Source organism: Lygodium microphyllum, chromosome 1 (assembly GCF_053477565.2).
Source record: "Lygodium microphyllum isolate KBCC chromosome 1, Lygodium_microphyllum_v1.1.10, whole genome shotgun sequence".
In the NCBI taxonomy this organism is placed as follows: domain Eukaryota; kingdom Viridiplantae; phylum Streptophyta; class Polypodiopsida; order Schizaeales; family Lygodiaceae; genus Lygodium; species Lygodium microphyllum.
Window position 1 is genome coordinate 26,972,975 of NC_141135.1, and position 24,014 is coordinate 26,996,988.

Consider the following 24,014-nt stretch of genomic DNA (forward strand, 5'->3'; position numbering starts at 1 on the left):
TAAATGAAAAAACATGAATCATTTGGGGGGGTTTCAGCGCCCAATTTTTGCATTAAAAATCATTTTTGGTGGCTGTTGGCATCTGGCTCGAGTAAGTTACTATATGTATATCCTCTACATCACCTACGTTCAAGGCCTATTTATAAATATCTTTATTTGTGATTTTTTTCTGAAAAAATAACCCTTTTCTATTCAATCTATAAATAACCCCTTTATATTACACCCTTCTATATATAAAAATTGTATAAAAAATGTATTTTAAAAATACCTTATTTTGAATCCACATGATACACACATATATACATGAGTAACTTACCCGAGGCATCAGGGGGATGGAAGAAGGTAGCAAGATGCTAAATTTCTATGCTCTCCAATGCTTCAATCTAATTGAAAAATGATGCAGTAAATCAAGACATCAAATTCTAGTCTTTCTCTCTCCTCTCTCCTCTTATTGTGTGTTTCCATGGTTGATTCTATGAGAGAAGTGGGTGGACTGAGATGAGAAATTTTGATCATGGGGTGATGCTAAAACGTAAAGGAGTATAGATGGGGATTGGGAGGATCATCAACCACTATTGGAAAGTGTTAGCAGGCCTCCAATTACAAGATACATACAATATAACGTGTGGTTTTATGAGTAAGTTGTAGTTTTATTGTTTTATGATAAATTTTGGTTGGAAATGGTTGCATTTGGTTGCCAATATTGTGATTTATAAGAAATATTAAAGAAGTAAAAAAATTCATTCATCTAATAATTTCTGTATAAACCCGCAACATTATAGTTTTAAGGTAAATCATGCGGTTTTGGGGTTTTGTCATGCGTATAGTATTGACATGGGATGGAATATGATAGGAAACTAATTCTTAGTAAGTTCAATCATTTTAAGTCAGTAAATTAAAAAATGTCAATAATTATTAATAAATAAATAGTAAAAAATAAGATAAAATAATTTTTCACATTTGAAAAATAAAAATTGTGAATGTATGGTAAGATTGAGGCATGAGGTTTTGCCTCATTTTAGTCCTATCTCTATGTTAAAATGGATTTTTATTGCTTTTATGAAGGAAAAGTACATAAAGCATGCTCTCTAAACCCACCACCGAATGCACAATCTTAAGCAATAGAAAAAAGGGGTGTCTTAAGTGCTGATAATATGCTCAATTCTAATATTTTTTATGCATGGCATATAGGATACATGTGGTTTAAAATTAAGAGGGTCGAGTAGCACGAGAATGCTCCGTGCTAGCACTAAGCAACGCAACAATCTCGGTTAGAAGAAAGGCATGAAAAGACATGCTTTTGCACCTTCACAATGTTGTTTGTTAATGAATAAAAGTTTTTGAGCACTATACTTCATACACACTTATATTGCACGCACCATATGGTATCATCTTAGATGCACAACAATTGTTTTCATGAATGATGACCTACGTTGAGTGTGAGGTGCCCTAAGCTATAAGGTTAGTAGCTCGTTTCCTTGGGGAATACTCAATGAGGAGTACCTATTATCTCTTGGATCGAACAATTAAAAGAGTGGATTATGTATCATATGTTCTTTATGTGTTAATGGTGCATCTTGGGGTCAATCTCAGAGGTGTAGGAGAGCCGTAGCAGGGCCACGGCAATTAGCCGAGGGGGACACTCCCTTTGTTTGTGCTTACATGGTGTATAACATCGATATGTATTGGGACTCCCGTAATAAGGAGTGTGGAAAGGGTTATCCATTGGATTACAATCCAAACAAATGCAAAGTTTGTATTCAAGGTTAGGGTAGTATACCCCTTAGATGCTCCTGGCCGCGAAGCTAGGTGGGGTGCCTTGGGTGTGGTAGTAGAGGCCTGGCTAGTGCCATAAAGTCAACATTTTCGAGCCTCTTTTAGGTCTCGATAGGTGGTGCATTTGCCAGAGCTACTAATAAGTAGTGGTTTCCAAAGCTTGGTCGAAAAGGGACTTAAAATATATAACTTTGTCCATTAGGGGTGTGCTAAAGTATTTGCAAAATGGGGCTTGCCCAGGGCCTCAAACACTTGGCTTTCCCTATACAAAATCTCCTAATGAACCTAATCTATTACGTGGAGATTGAATCCTCTACGAGAGATGATTTATGTAACTTGGATAGTAACCACCTAGTTGTCAGTCATCATCTAGTATGATGGCATGGGTCGAGGTTCACCTCAGTGCAATCTCTATTTAAGAACCATTGTGTGCAACCATCTATAAATCTAGAGGATATGCAAAAATCATGTTGGAATGCATGGCAATCATGGCATCGACCAATGACTTTGCTAAAGTTGTAACACCATGGAAAAGTACCGACATACAATGGAATTTACTTGTGGCTGAAACGTCCCACATGGTGGGTCACCATGCTGAAATATTAGACCTTGCAAGGAAGTTGGGAGATAGTTGTTAAGGGAAAGTCATTGCTCAAAAAACCTGACCCTCAAGCTCTAAATAATATTGATATATATACTTTAGATGAAGGGCAAAAGCTCCTGCATAAATCCATTATGGAATGGCCTTTGGATGGGCAAGGTATGGAAGATCCTCTGAGGAAGGATTGGAATGATATGTTAAAAGTCATTGGACTCCCTATACCACTCTCTGAGCTAGTAGACATGGAAGTCCATAGAGCAACTAACCTTCCTACAATGATAAAGGTGGAAACGGAAGAGATTAGGGGCCCTAAGATGCTAAAACTAGGTCAAGAGGAATATAAAGATTTTGGTGACCCAGTGTTGATCCCAAAGAAGAAAACTAAATGGCCACCTCATTATAGGGATCTCCCAGTGTTTCATGGGATATTGGACAAGGATCCAATGCTACACTTGAAAGAGTATAGCCTAACTTGCCTTGCAAGTGGGTCAATGATCTACATTGTATGCTTGTGTTCTTAAGCACCCTAAAGGGAGAGGCTAGGAAATGGTATTGGAGCCTCCCAAGAGGGTCAATTAAATCATTTGAGGAGTTATGTGATGGATTTTTAGATGAATATGAAAAGAAGGTTTCCATGACTCAGGTCTTAGGGCAACTTATATAGATTCGAAAAGAGTTATATACTTCCATCAAAGAGTACATGAGAGATTTTAATGACATTCTAAATCTTTGGCCAAGGAAAGTTAGTCAATTACCAGAAGATGTGCTTGGTGAACCCTTTGTTAGTGGCTAGGAAATAAATACACAGTTCCAAGTTAGGATGAGAAACCCTAAGTCGCTGAAGGAGGCAAAGGTTCAAGTAGATGATTATGAGAGATATGTTCAAAGGTGTTGGGAGAGCTATTGGTGTTTTCCCCCACCCTTGAAATCCATAAGGATTGGCAACATTTACTGAATGTTAGTCATGTTGGAGGTGCAAATGACATGTATACTAGGGAGCTTGGTGTTAACTATAAAGATCTTAAATCCTAGGACCATGGCCTCCTAGTGTGACCAATTCCATGTTCCAAAGCCATGAGCTAGATGGAAATCAATGTAGACCTAATACGGGAAGCAGAGTGGTTAAGCAACCCCTCAATGGTCTAAGTTTGAAACAAAATCATGTCAATGAGATGATGCCCCAAAACATAGGTGATATGTATCTAAAAGTGTGGCTAGTGTGCTAGATGAGAGGCCAAGAATTCTAGGTGGATATACCATGGTCAATTCCCAAGTGCATGAGACCATAGGCCATAATGATACATCTAATAATATGCACTGCTCTGGGATGCATCCATGTGATGGGACTAGGATTGAAGCCCTACCTAGTTTGGGTAGTAACAATGACACATTCAAAAATCCAAATAGGAAAGGGTCAAATGAGCCAAAATCCGCAAATCTCTCTATAGGAGAGGTCTTTGGAAAGTTAGAACAACCATTCTATTTGAATTATAAGACACTCGAGCCCAATGAGGTCACTCATTTAGCTAATAGCACACAAAAAGGAATACCCCATATTGATGTTATATCAATGGGAAGGCTTGGACTTGTGGATATACAAACAACCCAAGATCAAAACAAAAATATGGAATTATAGTGAGTTGGTATGCATTGGCTAGAGAAAAATGATTTATACTCATTAGACTAAGAGGGCCATGCGTCTGTTTAGTATGCGGTATGGTTAATGGGTTTTTTTAAAGTGTTGTACTAGATATATTTAGTGGGACTTGGAGGGAGCCTCTTGCTGCACAGAAGCTTCTTGTAGCCAAGTCTAGGTGATGTTCTTCCTTTATGAATACTTCCCTTTCATGCTATATGTGTTTATGTACTTGGGGAGAATTTTTCTTTTGTTGGGGATCCGCAATCAAGGCATGAAGTCCTAAGGTTAGGTTAGATATATATAGGGGAGGTTTAAGTAGTTATCTACCTCTTGTAAAGGCATTCTTGTAAAGACATTATGAGGCATTGAAAAACTTGTTTTTAGAAGGAAATCCTAGTGACCTTGTTTTGCTAGCTTGCTAGGCAGTTGTTCTAAGAGTCTCTACTAGTGTGAGACATTTAGAGAAGTGTGCTGAAATTAAAGAAAGAGAAAACTTTGATTATATATGAAATAAAAAAATTCTAAGGTGTGTAAAAAGGGGTTCTAACCCTTAAAAATAAAAAATAAAATGAAGAAAAATCTTAAGAATAGTTGATTATTGCCTTGAAGACTTGGTAGGTTCTTGGGGATGAGTCATCGATGCCTTATCTTCTTAGGGGTAGCAGCTAGCCAAAAAATAAATAAATAAGTAAGGCAAGTTGGAGCGAAAATAAAAGTGAGTGGAAGAGGAAAACGATTGGAGTGTCTCCTTGTGAGAGCTTGTTAAGTTCATGGGTATCGAGTTAGGACCTGAGGCCAATGCCCTGTTCTCCTTGGGTCACTACGCTTAGCTCCCTTCTTTCTACACACTAGAGTATGAAACCTTTGAAAGGAGAAAATGTGTTAAATGAAAATATATGTTTACCAAGCTATAGGAGTCCTCACATAGTAGGAGTTCCTAGTCTAGCTTGCAAATGCAATAGGATGATTAAGTTCTGCCTCCCAAATTTGGTATAGGCAACAACTAATATTACACCTTGTCGCAGCCATGAATATATAGAAAACCTCACCCTTTTTGGAGCTTTTAAAAGTAGTTCTTTGGATAATTCTATTTTAACATCTTCAATAGGATAACGAATGTTCTGCCAATGCATTTATGAATTGATGATAGTATCCATAGATGAAACAAAACTCTGAACTTCCCTTGGCCAAGTGGGTGGGCTTAGGGCCACAACAGCCACCTTTTCAGGGTCAGTGGCAATACAAGCGGCACTCACAACATGACCCAATATCAAACCCTAAGGCACCCTGAATACATACTTTTGAGGATTCAATGCTACTCACGACATCACTCAAAGCATGCATGTAGAACAATCAACTATCTATGACGAGTCATGGTAGTTGCCCCCAAATCATCTATGAAAACCTTTAGATCTTCAAGGGATATATCAGCAAATATCTTATCAAATTTTCATTGCCAAGCTCCAAGAGCATTACATAGGCCAAAAGCCATCATGGTATGCAAAAGTACCAAAGACTATAATGAGCTTCATCTTTAACTTATCCTCTTTAACTATGGCCATCCGATTATAACCCACGAGATAGTCCATGAAAGAGTATATCTCTTACTTTGCCAGTTGATCCAAAATCTAATATTGATAAAGGGCAGAGGATAATAGTCCTTCACCGTTTTCTTATTCAATTTCTTAAAATCAACACATAGGCGGATTTGATTATTCTTTTTCTTTCTTATTACTACTAGTGAGCACCATTTCATATGTTCAATAGGAAAGATCAGACCAGTTCACCTTAAACACATCAATTTCTCAAAAAGTTTCTCTCTGAGCTCAAAAGGCATACGTCTAACCTTTTGCCTCACTGACTTACTACCTTCTTTCAATGGGATCACATGCACATCATGTCAAGATTGTGGGAGAGAAGGAAGGAGTCTCGCTTGAAGCTTTCTTGCTTGCACAATGGGGAAAGACACACACGGGTGGAGGCTGAAAACAGTTTTCCTCTTCTTAGTTGTGTAAGCCAAAAGAACTCTAGTACAAAGAAAATAGAAAAACCCTCTATATGGGTCTCAAACCAAACTCAACTAACTAAGGTGGCATACTAACTGAGCCACGAACTAGAGTAGTTAAGGATAGCTATCATGTAGCTATTATTCATGGGCGGTGTACCAACCGCATCTACAACTGACAAGTCGGTGACATAAATGCACAACGGTCACCCTGGCGTATCACGAGTGGAGCTCGATATCTCAACACTCCCCCTCGAGCTCAATCCCAATTCCTGCACACCAAGCAGGTCTCTGAACTTGCGCAGCTTCTCTGCGCCCAATGCCTTCGTGAATATGTCAGCTACCTGATCCTCTGTGCTGACATAAACTAGATCAATAAGACCTAGTAAAACCCTCTCCCGCACATAGTGATAATGCACCTCAATGTGCTTTGTTCTAGCATGATAGACTGGGTTATTTGCCAAGTGTATACTACTCATGTTGTCACAATAAATGACAACTGGTCCATCTGTAGACTGATGCATATCATAAAGTAGCTTATGCAACCAAGCTACCTCACATGCAGCCATTGCTGCACCCCTGTACTCAGCCTCTGTGCTCGACAAGGCAACTGTAGGCTGTTTCTTACTGCTCCAAGTGACTGCAGCACTCCCAAAAGAGAACACATATCCACTGGTAGATCGTCTATCAGAAATACTACCAGCCCAATCAGCATCAGTGTATCCATGCAACTGTATCTGAACCCCAGTCTCATAAAATAGTCCATACTGCAATGTGGACTTCACATACCTGAGTATGCGTCTAGCCACATCCAAATGCGATTTCCTTGGAGCCTGCATAAACTGACTTACCAATCCAACAGCATAGCTCAAATCTGGCCTGGTAATAGTCATATAAATCAAGCTTCCTACTATGCGTCTGTACATAGTAGGGTCTTCCAGAAGCTCACATGCATCTGCGCTCAGCTTCACATTCTGCTCCAAAGGAACTGAAATAGGCTTACAGCCTGTCATCCCATATTTGGACAGCATGTCCAATCCATACTGCCTCTGCAAGAGCTGTATCCCACTTGGTGATCTAATCACCTCAATGCCCAAGAAATAACGCAGCTCTCCCAAATCCTTCATCTCAAACTTCTGCTTCAATAGCATTTTCACATGAAGGATATCTTCATCACTGTCACCTGTCATAATCAAATCATCAACATAAATGACAAGTAGCATAATACCTTTCTCTATTTTTCTCACATAAAGTGAGAAATCTGCCTTGGAAATCTGAAAGCCAATAGTGACAAGATACTGTCCTATCTTGTCAGACCATGCTCTAGGTGCTTGCTTCAAGCCATACAAGGCTTTCTTCAACCTGCAAACAAACTGAGGATGAACATCATGCACATAACCTGGTGGCTGCTCCATATAGACCTCTTCTTGCAAATCACCATGCAAGAAGGCATTCTTTACATCCATCTGATGTAAAGACCATCCCTTTGATGCAGCCATAGCAATGACTGCTCTTACGGTTGCCATCCTTGCAACCGGACTGAATGTTTCTTCATAGTCAATGCCATATGTTTGTGCATACCCCTTGACTACTAATCTTGCCTTGTATCTGTTCATAGAACCATCAGCATTGTGCTTCACCTTATAAACCCACTTACAGCCAATTGCATTCTTACCTTTAGGCAAAGGTACCAATTCCCATGTAGCATTTGCTTCCAAGGCATCCATTTCTTCATCCATGGCTTTCTCCCATTTTTCTTTTCCCATGGCTTGCTCAAAAGATGTGGGTTCTGGTTCATGTATCACTTTGACCATATATGCATAGTGAATGGCTGTAAATCCATCATATTTCAGCCTATCCACAGGATACCTAGCTCTCGTAGACCTGCGCAAAGTAGGTTCACTCCCAGGTGCTCTCAAAACATCCCTGGTCTTCCTTACTCCAGGTGTAACAATAGAAGGAATACCCAACTCATCATCAATGCTCTGTTCTGAGCCACTGGATTCACCATCCACATAAGAGTGACCTGCATTCACATCAAACATGGGCTGATCAACCTTCTCTTTTCCTTTTCGTGATACCTGCACACCACCATCTGCACTGCTTTGAGAAGATTCTCCTGATCTCAATCTGCCTGTCCATGGCGAAGAATGTGAACCACTGCTAGAAGATGCTCCAGGTCCACTAATATTTTGTGACTGCTGCTGTGAATTTTGTGCAGCATTACCATTTTGTGCATCTACATCATCAATCACATTTACTGGTTTATACCAGCTACTCATCTCATCAAAAACAACATCTCTGCTCACTGTAAACTTACGAGTAGAAGGGTTATAGCATCTATACCCTTTTTGCTGCAGAGAGTAACCAATAAAGATGCACTTCTCAGCTTTTGGATCCAACTTGGATCTCAGCTCATCTGGCACATGTACATAGGCAATGCAACCAAAAATTTTCAAATGAGAAATATCTGGTTTCCTACCAGTATACCTCTCCTCTGGAGTCATTCCATGTATTGCTACAGTGGGAGTCCTGTTCATTATGTAGACTGCTGTAGCAACTACTTCAGCCCAATAAAAATCTGGCAGGTCTTTTTCATTGAGCATGGCACGAGACACCTCTCCAATATGTCTGTTTTTTCTTTCTGCAATTCCATTTTGCTGTGGGGTATGACTGCATGAATATTGCTGCTTTATGCCATGCTCCTATAGGAACCTTGCAAACTCATTTGAGAGGTACTCTCCCCCTCCATCTGACCTTAGGCATTTTACTTGCAGGCCTGTTTCTTTTTCAACCATAGCTTTAAGAGTTTTGAAATGCCCAAAAACTTCACTTTTCTTTTTCATAAAATACACCCAAACTTTTCTGCTATAGTCATCAATAAAACTGACAAAATAATGACAGCCTCCAAGAGATGCAGCTTTAGTAGTCCACACATCAGAGTGGATTAATTCCAATGGCTTCTCACTCTCTTGAACATGTCTAGGAAATGGTTTCCTTGCCTGTTTTCCAAACTGACAGGCTTCACATACCTTATGCATTTCTGCAACCTTGAATTTTGGCAATCCTGCAACAATATTTTGGGCCTGCATTGATTTAAGTCGCTGTACATTAACATGACCAATGCGTTTATGCCAGATATCAATATCTGCAACTACACCGGTCCCATGTGCAAACATTGTTGCACTCAATTCAGACATGTCTGCATCCAACGTAAACATTCTTCCCTTCTTCTTTCCTTTTGCTATCAAGCGACCTTTATTTTTCATATCCTCAACAAAGCATCCATGAGGATTAAATCTGACCTGCAAGCCCTGCTCAACCATTTGACCGACAGAAACCAGATTCTTGGTGATATTCGGGACATGAAATACATCGGACAGGTATTTCTTTTTCCCATCCTGCATAGACAAGGGAATTTTTCCAATCTGCACAATAGGATGTGCAGTATCATCACCAGTCTCCACAAATCCTGGTTTTTCCATTTTCCTTGCATCCTCCATCCATTCTGCATGACCTGTCATGTGGTTTGATGCACCTGAGTCAACATACCATACATCGTTGCTTTCTTCTGCACTTGTCACAGAATTGTTCATGTGCTGCACCATGAACAAATGCTCATTTCTGTCATCACCCTGTCTACTAGAAGATGCATAATTCCCTTGTTGCAATTTTCCATTCATGATGTCATTCTGCTTTTTATAGCAGTCTTTAGCCATATGACCCATTTTACCACAGTAGTAGCATTCAACATTACTGTTTGCATTTTGGCCTCTCTGCCATCCACCACGACCTCTTTGGCTCCCCCTGCCTCTAGAGTTACCACGTCCTCCTCCATAGGACTGGTTTTCTTGAGTTTGCTGCATATTCTGATTTCTACCACGGCCTCCAAATCGGCCTCCTCTACCTCTGCCTCTACCTCTTCCAGCATTTGAGTAGAAGACAGCTTCTTTTGAAGTTCCTCCTGAAGAAGATGCACCACCATTTCTCTGCTCCTCAGAAATTAGAAGAGCAATCAACTCCTCAAAATCAGGAAATCTTTCACGAACTGAAATGGATGTCCGAAACTGTGCATAATCCTTTCCTAGACCATTCAAGGTCACGGAAACTAAATCATCATCTTCCACTGGCGACCCAATGGAAGCAAGTGCATCTGCAATCTTCTTCACCTTCATGTGGTAGTCATTGATGCTCATATTTTCTCTTTGCACATTGTGCAACTCTTGCTTGAGCTGCATTTTCCTGGCTTGTGTATTTGTGCTATACATCTTTGACAGAGTATCCCATGCCTCCTTTGGCGTACTTGCATCTTGAATATGCACAATCATAGAGTCTGAAATGCTGATAGACAGCCAATACATAACTTTCCTGGCTCTCTCATGCCATGCTTTAAATGCCTGCATTTGCTGTTGATTGGGAACATCAGGAAGAACTGGTTCTTCTTCATTTCCTGCAACAAATTCCCAATATCCTTTTCCCATAAGGAAATTCGTCATTCTAAACTTCCATGCTTGGAAGTTGTTCTTGTCAAGCTTTTCAGTGACAATCTGTGAGAGAGAATCAGACGCCATTACAGAATACTACAAAAAGTTCTGTCACTGCAAAGAACACAGCTTCAGCCTCACAAGGGCAAATCTGCAAAACTGGCGAAAGTGGTATTTGACCACACAGTCACTTCCTAGTGACGATTTTGCATAAACAGAAACCAAGGATGATTCTGTAACTCCCAATGTCTCTGCGCACAAGCATACGATGCAATTTCTGTGGTAACTTTTCACCGACCTGTAGAACAGTGGTCGCACAGCATAAAACAGGGCTTTTTCCTGAGTGCGTGCAGAAAACTTCCGCCTCCAAAACAGGCCCCGAAATGGCCTCAAATCAAAAAAACAGGGTCGCCAAGAGCTAAAGCTCTCCCCCGCAGCATATACTGCCCTCTTGCTTCAGCGCGAAGAGCGTCTCAACCTGAGACAATGCACTCCTGCAATTTCCGGCTGTGCTACCTGCAGAGATCTGCTCCCAAAACAGAAAATGAAAGCAACACTGCTCCTCTTACCAGAACACCACGAGCTTGGCTTGCTTTCTTGAGCTCCTTACCACGAACAAGGCTCTGATACCATGTCAAGATTGTGGGAGAGAAGGAAGGAGTCTCGCTTGAAGCTTTCTTGCTTGCACAATGGGGGAAGACACACAAGGGTGGAGGCTGAAAACAGTTTTCCTCTTCTTAGTTGTGTAAGCCAAAAGAACTCTAGTACAAAGAAAATAGAAGAACCCTCTATATGGGTCTCAAACCAAACTCAACTAACTAAGGTGGCATACTAACTGAGCCACGAACTAGAGTAGTTAAGGATAGCTATCATGTAGCTATTATTCATGGGCGGTGTACCAACCGCATCTACAACTGACAAGTCGGTGACATAAATGCACAACGGTCACCCTGGCGTATCACGAGTGGAGCTCGATATCTCAACACATCAATAGAGGGGGGAATCCCCTTTAGCTTATCATAACTCCATGCAAATACATCCCTGAACTCCTATAGGAGTGCCACACATAATTTGCATGCTCATCAATAGATAACATAGTGCCAATTTTAATGGGACGAGGATCATTGGGAGTCCCAAGATCTAGCTCTATTTGGTAAACCTCCCCAGTAGTAGAACCCTCTTTAGAATCACTGGAACTTGAAGTTCCAATAGCTAAAGTTCCCTCGAGTGCCTCCCATTCTAGTAGTGGGAGATAATGCCATTTCATCCAACGAGCACTCAAGATATGCATCCAAAATGATTCTCTTTAACCATGTCCAAAACTCGGTCAACCAACTAGGATATCCACCAAAAAATTGGAATGTAATATCCATAGACATCCAAGCAACAAAAATGATAGCTTGGTCTCCTAGCAAATCAGATAATACAAAAGTTAAGGATGCACTCAATGCTAGCAATCGTCACATGTACTTGTGCTATTATTCTTTTTGGTTGCCTTAGGCTATCATCAGCCATTTATAAAATCCATCGTGACATCCTTTTGGATTAGTACATCCAGTCTCTCCAATAAATCCACAGTCATAATGTTTACAAATGGGCTGGGATCCACCACTATATTTTCTATTAGGATTCCACTGACATATGCTTGCACCCTAGGGTAGTGTTTCTCTACATGATTCCACCATTCACTATCCACTCAATGGATACCAAAAGTTTCTATGACATAATCCATTCATAGGATTTCCTTGAACTCCTTATGAATGTTCAGTGATAGTTGGATTAGTTGTAGTAGATACATATCTAGTTTGACTTCATGTAGTGTGCTTTCTAGGTCAAACTCATGAAAGTTTTCCACTACTCTCTTCTCTTTCCATACCAACTGCCACCGTCTTGGCTTCTTTATATTCTGAGTACCCTCCTTTTCTTTCAATTTTCATTTTCTTTTGACCATAGGCTCCCCTAAAATCCCATTGTTTTGAAGAGGACTTGCTTGGGCATCCAACACCTTCTTATCATCCATGCTAGATTTAGGGTTAACTTTACTTGTACTAGGGTCATCTTTTGTATCATCTTTCAATTTTTGACCCCAAGTTACTACCCTAAAATTGTTAGGAGATAAACTCTCACTGATTGGCAAAGTTTCAACTAGACTTAACCCACTGGGCATTTCCTCGAGTGTGGATTTACCCCTTTACGAAATTTGGTTAGGACCCTCTCCTTTAGTATTCTTGTTATTTGCACAATGGTTCACAAGCCTAGGTTGCTGACTACCTTGCTAGAGAGAACTAACCCTACTTCAATAGGTAGTGGCTACGTGACTAGACTTACTGCATATATCGTATTTGACATTGAGATAATTACGAGGGAAATGCTACCCACCAACACACCACTTACAGCTAAATTGTGATGGGTCCACATCATCAGGCTTTTTCATACCCATCAGATTTTGTTGGTGCTTTAAAAAATTAACATATGTGGCGATCTGGTAGTATTGTTCAATGATAATATCCATATAGTGTTCATCATATCTTTTACTTCCTCTACAATTTTGATGTAGAGGACTCATAATCAGTGGCTTGCAATCAGCAAAATATATCTTTCATCTTCTTGACATATGCTCAGGTAGTTTTATGGGGCTCTTGATGTGTCACATTTAGCGCACATAGCCAATATTTTCCACCTCTCTCAAGGGAAAATTCCCTTTGAAAGGCTGCATAGAATAAATCGATTGTGGTTATGGTACCGACTTCTAAGCCATGATACCACATCTCAACCCTCTCTTTTAGGATCATGTTGAAGAATATCATTAGATGTCCCTCATGCTGAATTCAACTATTAAGCATGAGTTTCTAGACCTCACTTATGTGGAGTTTCACATCTTCCTCTCCTAACCCATTAAAGATGGGTAGAGAAAAACCTAAAGCTAGCAAATCCACCGTTCCTAGTCTAGGGGTTTGTATAAATGGGATTACACTCCCACTCAAAGGAGATTAACTTTTCAGAGAAAGGGGAATGCTAGAGATTCTTGCTCACCCTGCAGAACTAATTGGGATATTTATTGGGTCAACAAGACATCTCTTTCTCAAAGATATCATACTACTACACTTAGGAAAATATCTTCTAATAATTTCAATTCATTGTCTAGCCCTTTCAACTCTTTCTTATTTTTGGATCTCGTTTTGATGGTGTTTATCGGAAAGTAATGGGTCTATCTCGATGCTCTTTGGCATTAACTGATTGACTAGTCCCTAACTAACCAAGATTCAAGAACTGCCACTTATGAACAACTCTTGGCAAATGCACCACCTATTTTCATGACCATAAATGGGTCCAACCATGGCTCTAGTGCTCTAGTTGCGGGCATCCTATACTTACCCAAAAACCCCCATGACCTCACAGCCAAGCGCATATAGACACTATGAACTGATTTATCGAAAGAGTGCATTTGTAGATACAATCTCTAAATTATAGTCCAATGTGATGCCCTTCCCAACTCCAAGTAAAAGGAGTATCCAAACATATAAGTGGCCAGCACCTCGTAATAGAAACAAATGTAGCATCCCCTATCTTATCCTTGTGGCCCTACTATGGCTCTCCTACATCTTGAGGATTGGCCCTAGGATACACCATCTTAACATATAACACATACACACAAAGTTCACTCTTCACAATGTTCATTATAGGAGATAGTATATTCCTCACCAAAAAAAAACCCGAAGGAAATTATACTAAGCCTTCAACATAAGGAGCCTCACACTCATCACAAGTCAATAGTTTAAAACCAAGTGCTATGCATCCAAGATATAGTTCACTTTATACCATGTCAATGCAATGCAATGCAAAGTGCATGACTTTGAGTACACAAACATTTTACTTAAACAAAGTCAAAATTGTGATTGTGTTTAAATATTCACTCCATGATTTTCTTTCACTAATGACTTTACTGCGATGACAAGGTAGTGCTGCCGAACTACTTCATGCCATTGTATCTCTTAATACTTTAAATAATATTGAAACCTATACGAAAAGTGCAGCAAACAAATCAAATTTTGAACCATATTCAACACATAAAACCCCCTCTCTCCTCCCTACTATATTAGGATTTTTCTTGACATGCAATGGATAGGTTAAGAGGTATTTCCCAGTATATTTCTTCATAATATATAAGCAATAAATACACACTAAAAGATACAAATGGGAGGTAAGTTGAGGTAAATCCTCATGCCCTATCTCATTATACTTGCAAATCCCAAGTCTTATTGGCTTCCAATGTAGCCATCTCCTTATCCATTGTTGCATCCCAATGAGCATGACCAACAGCATCCTCAAAACAAGTAGGCTCAACATCCTCAACTAGTTTCACCATATAAGCATAATGGTGAGCTACATAACCTTCAAAGCCATGTCTTTTAATAGGGTATCTGACCCTACTAGACTTGCGTACTGGTGGACCACTCAATGGAGGCTTTACATTACTACGAGCTCTCTGTACACCTCATGTCCTGACTGAAGGAATACCAAGCTCATCATCCAAACTCTCTGAACCACTAGAATCTCCATCAAATCCCAAATGACTAGTAGATGCATCATTACCATCTAGCACTTTCTTCTTTCCTTTTTCTTTGCCTGCAACACTCATAGATACACCTGAAGGTGTGAGGCTACTCCTTAGTCTCCTAGACCAAGGGCTCACTATAGGTGTAGTAACAGATGATGTTTCTAGTCCACTAAGACTCCGTGATTCTTACTTTTCTTTCTGCACATAGCTATCATGATCATTATCATCATCTAATATATCACTAGCAGGTGCATACCAACTTTTCATCTCATCAAAAATAACATCCATGCTCACTCTAAACTCACCTGTGATAGGGTTGTAACAATGATACCCTTTCTACTCTAAAGAGTATCCAATAAAAATACATTTTTTTGCCTTTGGATCAAGCTTCTTTCGTAGCTTATTTGGCACATGAACATATGCAACACATTCAAATACCTTCACGTGTGATACGTCAGGCTTCTTGCTAGTAAAGCATTCTTTAAGGGTCATCCCATGAAATGTAGCTGTGAGGTTTCTGTTCATAATATGGATAGTAGTATGGATAGCTTCAGACCAAAAATGTTTTGCCATGTTCTTTTCAGCCATTAATGCCCATGCAACTTTTGCAATATGCCTATTTTTTCTTTTTGCAACCCCATTTTGTGTGGGGTATACCTGCAAGTAAATTACCTTTTTATCCCATGAGTCCTCAAGAAGCCACTAAACCTCATTAGAGAGGTCCTCTCCCCCTTCGTCTGATCTCAAGCACCTCACTTTCAAGCTTGTTTCTATTTCAACAACTGCCTTGAAAGATTTGAAGTGCTCAAATACATCACTCTTTTCCTTCATGAAATATACCCATAGCTTCCTTGAACAGTCATCAATAAATGTGACAAAGTATTTGCTACCACCAACAGATACATTTTGTGTAGGTCCCCCAAACATCTGTATGCACTACATCAAGTATATTTCTACTCTCTTCTCTGTCATGCAAGAAGGGTTGTCTTGCCTACTTACCAAACTGGCATGCCTCACAAACTTTATGCAATTCTATAACTCTAAAAGAAGGCAACCCTGTAATCAATCCTCTGGACTGCATTAATTTCAGCCTTTGCACATTTGCATGTCCAATACATTTATGCCATATTTCAATGTCTGCAACTACTCCTTTTCCTTTAGCATATATAGCAGCATCCATTGCAGGAATTCCAGCATCTAAAGTGAACATGCAGCCAACTCTACTTCCTTTTGCGACCAACCTGCACTTATTGTTAAAGTCTTCTACAAAATAACCTTTTGCATTGAATCAGACCTAAAACCCCTGCTTTACCATTTGGTCAATAGACACTAGATTCTTTGTAATTGATGGCACATGTAATACATCTGTCAGACTCTTTGTATGGATATCATACAAGGACAAGGGAACCTTTCCAATGTGTGAAATTGGGTGGCATGAATCATTACTCGTCTTCTGCACATAACCCAGATTTTGTAAGTCCTGCATCTCTCCAAACCATTCAACATGACACAAACATAGTCCCAATTTTTCATAATTTTCCACTTTTGATATCTATTTTTTCCTTAATTGAAACTCAAATTTTGTCTATTTTTCATAACTATTTATAATTATTTTTTTAACATTATCTGATGTGAAACACTTAAGAATATTGAGATTCATTATTACTATCCATTTTCCTCCATAGAAGCACAATTTGTCAAGAGATGGAACTCATAAAATTGACGATTTAGCATAAAATCACACTTTTGCATGTTTTGCATACTTTGAATAAAGTGTATAAATGATTAAGACTTGTTATTCATGTTGATATTTTTGATAGAATGAACCATTTTCAAACACTAGAAACCAATTTCAACCACATGAAACCAATCTGCATCGTAAAACTAAGATGAGCCCACTTACTCTCAAACTGCATGCACATTTCATCGTATTTCAAGAACGAGAAACCACCTGACACTCATTTACAACCACTAATGCTTCCTTGTTAGCACTTCCTTGATCTATTTTGTCATGAACCAGCACCCATTTCCCCTTATTCTCTTAGCCCATATGAACCTCATTTATGGTGAGAGAGAAGAGGAGAGAGGAAGACTAAAATTTGATCTTATTGAATACCACATTATTGCTCGCACAGATTGTGTAACGTGTCCACTTGTCCGCTTGTGGGACACGTCTTAGCAGTCCATTGGGAAGAGGGTCTAGAAAGCTCTGCCTGGTACTCGCAAGGAATGTCACAGGGTTTGCGATCTAGGTCCTCCCAAGTCTGCCCTGAGCGGAAGTGTCCGGCCATTTCCACTAGGATCGACCTGAAGTCGAGGTTCACCTAACAGCCTTCTAGCGTCGGTTGACAGCCGCTCCACTTTGCGTGGATACAACTGGACCAAAGCAGACTCATACCGCACTTGGTTCAAAGAGAATGGGAAACGAGAGGGATGCATCACTCGACCTCTCTGCCTGTAGGGCATAGTCCCATTCCAGTCCCCTAAAACGGTATGAATCAGGATTCTAACCAACATTGTCTAAGGTCATCGTTCGACCTTTCCTAACATTTCTCGTTAACATTTCCTTTAAGGAAAGCTCTTGGCTAACCAAGACCACCCTTCTGTAGGATAGACCCATTGGTCACATCCAGCACGCTTACCTCAGGGGTTTTTTTAGTTATCTAATTACCTACCACATTATGTTTGACACATAAAAGTAGCTTCCTTAATTAACCCGTTAATCACAGGTTCCTTTACGTAATTTAGGGCACAGACACGAAGACAAGATAACAAAATCAAACACTTCCTTAACTTATCTTTAGATTAATGTTTGTCTCCTGCCCATACATGAGAATTAAGTGTTCTTTTTTGCCTCTGTAGAAAAATCCTTTTATCTCCTGGCAATAAAAACCTGAAGGTTTATCCTACCAAGATTCTGCCTTGTAACTAGTATCAAGGCCTCGAGATCCCATCTCGAGTCACGTAGAACACTTGTGTAGGGTCCGGGGGCATTGGGATTTATGGCCAGAGTCCCCCTGGCACCCAAGTGTCCTCCTACGCCAAGTAATTTCCACGAAGAGACCTCTCGTGGCGGGTTCGGTCCACATTCCTGGCACGGATTCATAACCCCCTTGGTTAGGGTTTGACGGTTTGCGGGGGGTAGCTAGCACCATCCTTCCTTAATTATCCCTTTAGGAAATCATCCATAGCTGAAGCAACCAGCCCAATAACATTTACTAGGGAAAACATCCCTTTAGTTCCCATGGCAATTTATCCTTACAGTTCCTGCCATGAAATTATCAATCACAAACAACTTGGATTAGCATCCAAAACCACATCAAGCAATCACCTTACTTATGATCCACCCATCCTTAGTAAGATTCTCTCTTCTTACCAACACAACTAGTCGATATTCACTTGGAGATACCCTTTTCAAACAACCAAGCATAACTTGGGTCAACAATCCATTTAGAGTTAGGTCACGAGCTTCTATTAAGCTAGGAATGTATCCATTTGTGATAGTCTACAGCAAGATCGATAAACAATTCGTAGGGAATTATACTTAACCTCTTAACCTCTTTTTGAAGCTCCCTTCCCCTTGAGCGTTTCCTTGTGGTAACTTAGTCCTAACTCAAAGCATTGACTGGTCAACCAAGGCAATGGAAAAGCCTTATTCTCAACCCATCCAAGAGCCTTTTATTCTTCCAGTTCTTTTCTCATCTCTCTCTAACCAAGTAAAGTTAACACACAGCAATGCAAGACTTTTCACCTAGGCCTTCAGGATATAGTCTAGATGCATGCGTCCCTTCCATCTCTCTTAGTGCGGTACTATGCAGAATTCTCCAAAAACGACCTTTAACTCTCTTCATGCCTAGCAACAAATACTTATTCCTAACGCACCGGATCTCATGTGACTTGCGTATATGAAAGTCTAGGTTTCTATCCATTAGTGCAATTGCATCCTATGAACGAAAACTAAAATTTTGTGTGTTTAATTTTTATGCAGATGTAAATCCTGATTTTTATTTGTTAATTTAAGCAATGCTCTATGCGAAGGTCTATCATTTTATGTAAAAATTTATGAAAACCTTATTTTTCATGTGCATCAATCCATGCAGAATCCATTCTATTTGTCCACTTGACTCCCATGCAATCATCCCGTATTTGCAATATTTCGTGCAATAATATTTCATGTACTAGGCTAGTCAATATTTCATGCAACTCATGCACTTGACTTTTCATAATCATGCATTTTAAGTATGGAAGAAAAACCATGAACAATAAGCAATAGAATAGTGGAAGGGTTAGAGGACACCCTTTTTGAGTGGGTGGTCAATGTCGTCTTGCTAGGTGTCACGAGCCATCCACGGACTTCTGGTCTCATGCATCTGCATAAACCTGAGTGTCCTTGATTTCTTTATGGCCGCAAACGAGTCTTCATGCTTAGCCTTCTGATTTCTCTTCAAGTTCTCTTCTTTCTCACCTTCTTCTTCTTCTTCTTCTCCTCTCTCTCCCTCTTCTTCTCCTTCTCTCTCTCCCTTCCTCTTCTTCTTCTACTTCTACTCTTCTTCTCCTTCTCTCTCTCTCCCTCTTCCTCTTCTTCTCTCTCTCCCTTCTTCCTCTTCTTGTTCTTTTTCTCTTCTTCTCCTTCCCTCTCTCTCCCTCTTCTTCTCCTTCTTCTTCTCCTTCTCTCTCTCCCTTCCTCTTCTTCTTCTACTTCTATTCTTCTTCTCCTTCTCTTTCTCTCCTCTTCTTCTTCCCCTTCTCCTTTCTCTTCTCTCTTCTTCTTCTTCTTTCTCTCCCTCCTTCTCTTCTTCACTCTCTCTCTTAAAGGGGGGTTTCTTCCGCTTGACGAATGAGGAGGGGGGGAGATTTTTTATGAAAGCCCCGAGGGGGCCGCTGCTGTCCACTGCGAAGCTTTGGGGTCCTGACCAAAGCCCGGGGGGGTCTCTTGCTATTGCCACAACGGAAGGGGGGGAAGGTGGCAAAGCACAGGGGGGGGAGGACCTGCTGCTACAATCGAAGGGGGGAGAGGTTGCTGTCGTAGTAGGGGGGCCGCCTTATATGGTGGAGGAGGAGGTGGTAAGGGGGGGGGGAAAGGTGGTGCCACCCTCCATCTGGGGGGCTACATGCCCCCTCTTATTACTTCTCTCTCTCTCTCTCTCTCTCTCTCTCTCTCTCTCTCTCTCTCTCTCTCTCTCTCTCTCTCTCTCTCTCTCTCTCTCTCTCTCTCTCTCTCTCTCTCTCTCTCTCTCTCTCTCTCTCTCTCTCTCTCTCTCTCTCTCTCTCTCTCTCTCTCTCTCTCTCTCTCTCTCCGCCATGCACACGGCAGGGGGAGAGAGAGGGAGAGTAAAAAAAAATTCCTTAAATTTAAAAAAAATCTTTAAGGGGGGGTTCTTATGGGGGGAAGGCTTGGGGGCACATGGGGGATGTTACAGATCGGAGCAATGGAGAGAAAAAAATTTATGCAACCAATACCTAGGAGAAAGAATGGAAAATTTGTAGGTCTAAAATTGCCATTTTTGGGGGGATGGAGAAGGCTCCAAAAAATTGCACCCCCCTTTCCCCCTTTTCATTTGATTTCTTAATTTCTTTGCCTCTTACTAATCAAGGGTTACAATAAGCTCCCAAATAACTAGTTCAAAGTTAGGTTTCTTACTTGCATGAAGTGGTTTCGGCTTGATTCAAAGGGAAATCTCAGAATTCCAATCCAACGAGATGAAAAAACATTTTGGTGTTGAAATCTATCACCCTAGCCTCCATCACATGCTTTTTGACTTCCAAATCTAGTAGCTACTTTATAATGCTAAACCTTGTGTCCATCAAATGGAGAGTCAAATAGACTTATATTGACAAATGGATGCTTGCATTGGATTCCTAACATTGAAATGCATGTAGGAAGACTCGAGCTCCTTGATCCACAACCATTTCATTTTTCATGAAAATTTACTCTTTTACACCTCCCACACTACTTTTGCTCTTTAAAATTGGCTCCTAAAATCTGCTCTCATTAGGACATCAGTACTTACCTCTATATTAGTAGTTTTTGAGTGATGTATATCCTTATGGGATGTATGGCTTATTAACAATTTGAGTTTGTGACACTCTTTGGTACCGGTGGTCTATGCTTAGTCACTACTAGTTGCATTCTTTGTATCCTGGTTGCTACTCAAATATCCATAGCAATGGGAGATTGCTTTCTTGGAAATTTGACCATAGTTGGATTTACATATACTATTGCCTTTAATTTAGTATTGTTGTAGTTATAATTTTAGCATTGTCTTAGAGAGAAAATATTGTACTTTGGTAGTCTATTGCTTGTAGTTGGTGGACCACTCTATAGTTTGTTCTTTCCTTCTATTTTGCCTTTGTTTTGGCTAAGATTTGGGGGCTGATTTCTAGTCATTTATAGCAGCCCATTCTCTTGAATTTTACATTGATATATTATTATTATGGTCGATTCTTCAAATGATAGGGCTACATTGGATTTTAGATTGGCATATTGTCATTGTGGTCAATTCTTTGAATGATAGTGCTATTTTTAATATTGAAAAGCTTGATGGCATAAACTTCATCTGTCGAAAAATGTAGATATGGCAAGTATTGGTTCAAAAGAAGTAGCCTAGGTCTTTGAAAACCAAGAGGATAAATCCCAAAGGCATTGATCAAGATTCTTGGAAATGTAAATCCACTATTTAAATGTTATCATTTTCAAAATAGGTTTATTTCAATATTGTGGCATGTGAGGATAATACTTGGAAGTTATGGGAGAATATATATAATCTTTATGATAAGAAAAGTCTTGCTTCATAGATATATTGGTTGAAACAACTCATGGACCTTTGCATGAAGGAAGGGACTAGTGTGTCCACACATTTGAATGAGTTTCACTTGATTTTCAGCTAGTTGACTTCACATGCATTGAGTTTAAGGATAATATTTCTCTCTTGTTCTTGCCTATCATACTTCTTGAGTCATGGGACACTTTTCGTATTGCCATGTGTACTAATATACCTAAGGATGGTTTGAAACTCCAAGATGTTGAGGATGCCTTACTCACAAAGGAGATAAATAGAAAGAATGTGGATATAGCTAGTAGTTCTCATGCATTGACTATTAGGGACAAACATGATAGTAAGAGTGGTAATGATTGCCATTATAGAGACTCATAGAGATCTCAGTCTCGTGTAGGTAATCTCTTAGTATGTTATGACCGGTTATAAGTCCTCTCTCACATGTCATTACTATGGGAAGTAGGGTCATTTTGGGCCATAATGCCATAAGATACACAATGTGACAAGTGTAAGGGAAAAGGCAAGGACAAAGTGCAAGATAAATTTGATGATTACAACATTGTCCCCTACACTACAAGATATAGGCCTTATACCGACGTTTAAAGCAATGAAAATGCGAATAACAAAATTTGCCCCCGTCATCGCAAAAAGCATCGTTATTGGTGATGCCATAGAACAGTCGGTATCACCGTTACTATCAGCGTCGGTTTGCGCCATAAATAACGACGCCAATAATGACACGAGCAGTAAAATTTACGATGCTAATAGCGACGGTAACAAGGAAAAAAAAATTGTGGCAGGGCAAGCTGCCCTACCACATATAGCACTGTGTGCTTTATTAGATCCATACAAAATAGTCTCTGCACTATGTACAATGCGCTTGCAAACAAAAACAATGTATACTAAAATCATAACACTGATACTTGAAATAAATACATGATCGCATAATAAGCGATTGGTAAATCATGACAAGATATCACTAATACATAGAAAATGTCTACATAGATCAGGCGACTCAAAAATAAAGGTGTGTGAGCTCTAGGGATCCAAGGGCGAGCTACATATCCTCGTCCCCCGAAAGCTCATCCTGCCGCAAAGGAGCATCGAACGGACTCTGCAGAAAAAGAAACAATACATTAGTCCACCATACAATAATGCATTCTAATTAAACATGATAACTACAGACAAGAAATATGAGTGACTTACAGGGCCGTCGCGTCTATACAATCGGTCGATTAATGAAGTAAGACCATGCCTCTCTGCATATCGAGTCTCAAGGCTAGTCGGATCGCGATTTGTAATGGAGTGCTGCAAAGAAAACAAAATGCTAACTGTTAGAAACATGATTGTCAGTACAAAGAATATTGCAAAAAAATAAACAAGCAAAACAAAAGAAAAATTTACAAAGTCCTCCAAATATGTCATATGGCCGCCACTCCCAAGATGATGGACCACTCCAGCCTCGAGTCGTGCCCTCGTTGCCTTGCACTGCTGACTCCAACGTCTTGGAGAATTTGTAGCCTCCTCCCTTAGTTGGCGCCAATCGTCTGCATCTAACCACTCGTGCTTTGTAGCCCACTCTTGATTGCCTTGCGTGCATCGGATCGTCTGTGTAACATGTATGCAAGCATGCAATCCATCATCCAGCCTGTAGAGAATCTATCTACTGAGGCTGGAACCGAAAACTCCTCGTCCAAGGATGCTACTATGTAGTCCTTGCTCCCCTCCGGTATGTTCTTCCAATAATCCAAGACATTGTGCTGAAAAACTTGTTGACACAACTCTCTCATGCGAGCCATCACCCTCCTCCCCTCATCATTCATGATGATGGCTCCTAACCTACCATCGACTAGATATCCATATCCCCCACGAGTCTGCTTAAGATGGGTCCTCTCCCATCTGTGTCCACGCTCTTAGGCATATCTAGGAGACCCCTGTGCATCCAGTGTACCGACCGGGGTAATATCTCTCGGAGTGGCGCACCCTGCTGACGGCTGAGCAAAAGCCGGAGTAACTGGAGTAGAAGTCCCCACAGGTGTGACAAATCCCTGAGGTGACGCAACTCCAGCTGAACGATGAGACAGAGACACCGCGTCCTGCCTCCACAGCATCCACCTGAGCCTGAGCCACGCTCCCTGGAAGGGCCACGAGAGCGAGGAGTCGCACTTGTATCCC

At 40.4% G+C, this 24,014-nt stretch overlaps 1 long non-coding RNA gene across 1 annotated transcript; it reads right to left on the bottom strand.

Annotated features, from left to right (window-relative positions):
- Positions 1 to 22,836: 22,836 nt before the first annotated feature.
- LOC148040933 (uncharacterized) lies at positions 22,837 to 23,558 on the bottom strand. The gene is made up of 3 exons (XR_015692285.1): positions 23,244 to 23,558; positions 23,046 to 23,147; positions 22,837 to 22,953 (listed from the first exon to the last, which is right to left on the bottom strand). It is a non-coding gene; the product is annotated as an uncharacterized LOC148040933 (long non-coding RNA).
- Positions 23,559 to 24,014: the final 456 nt, after the last annotated feature.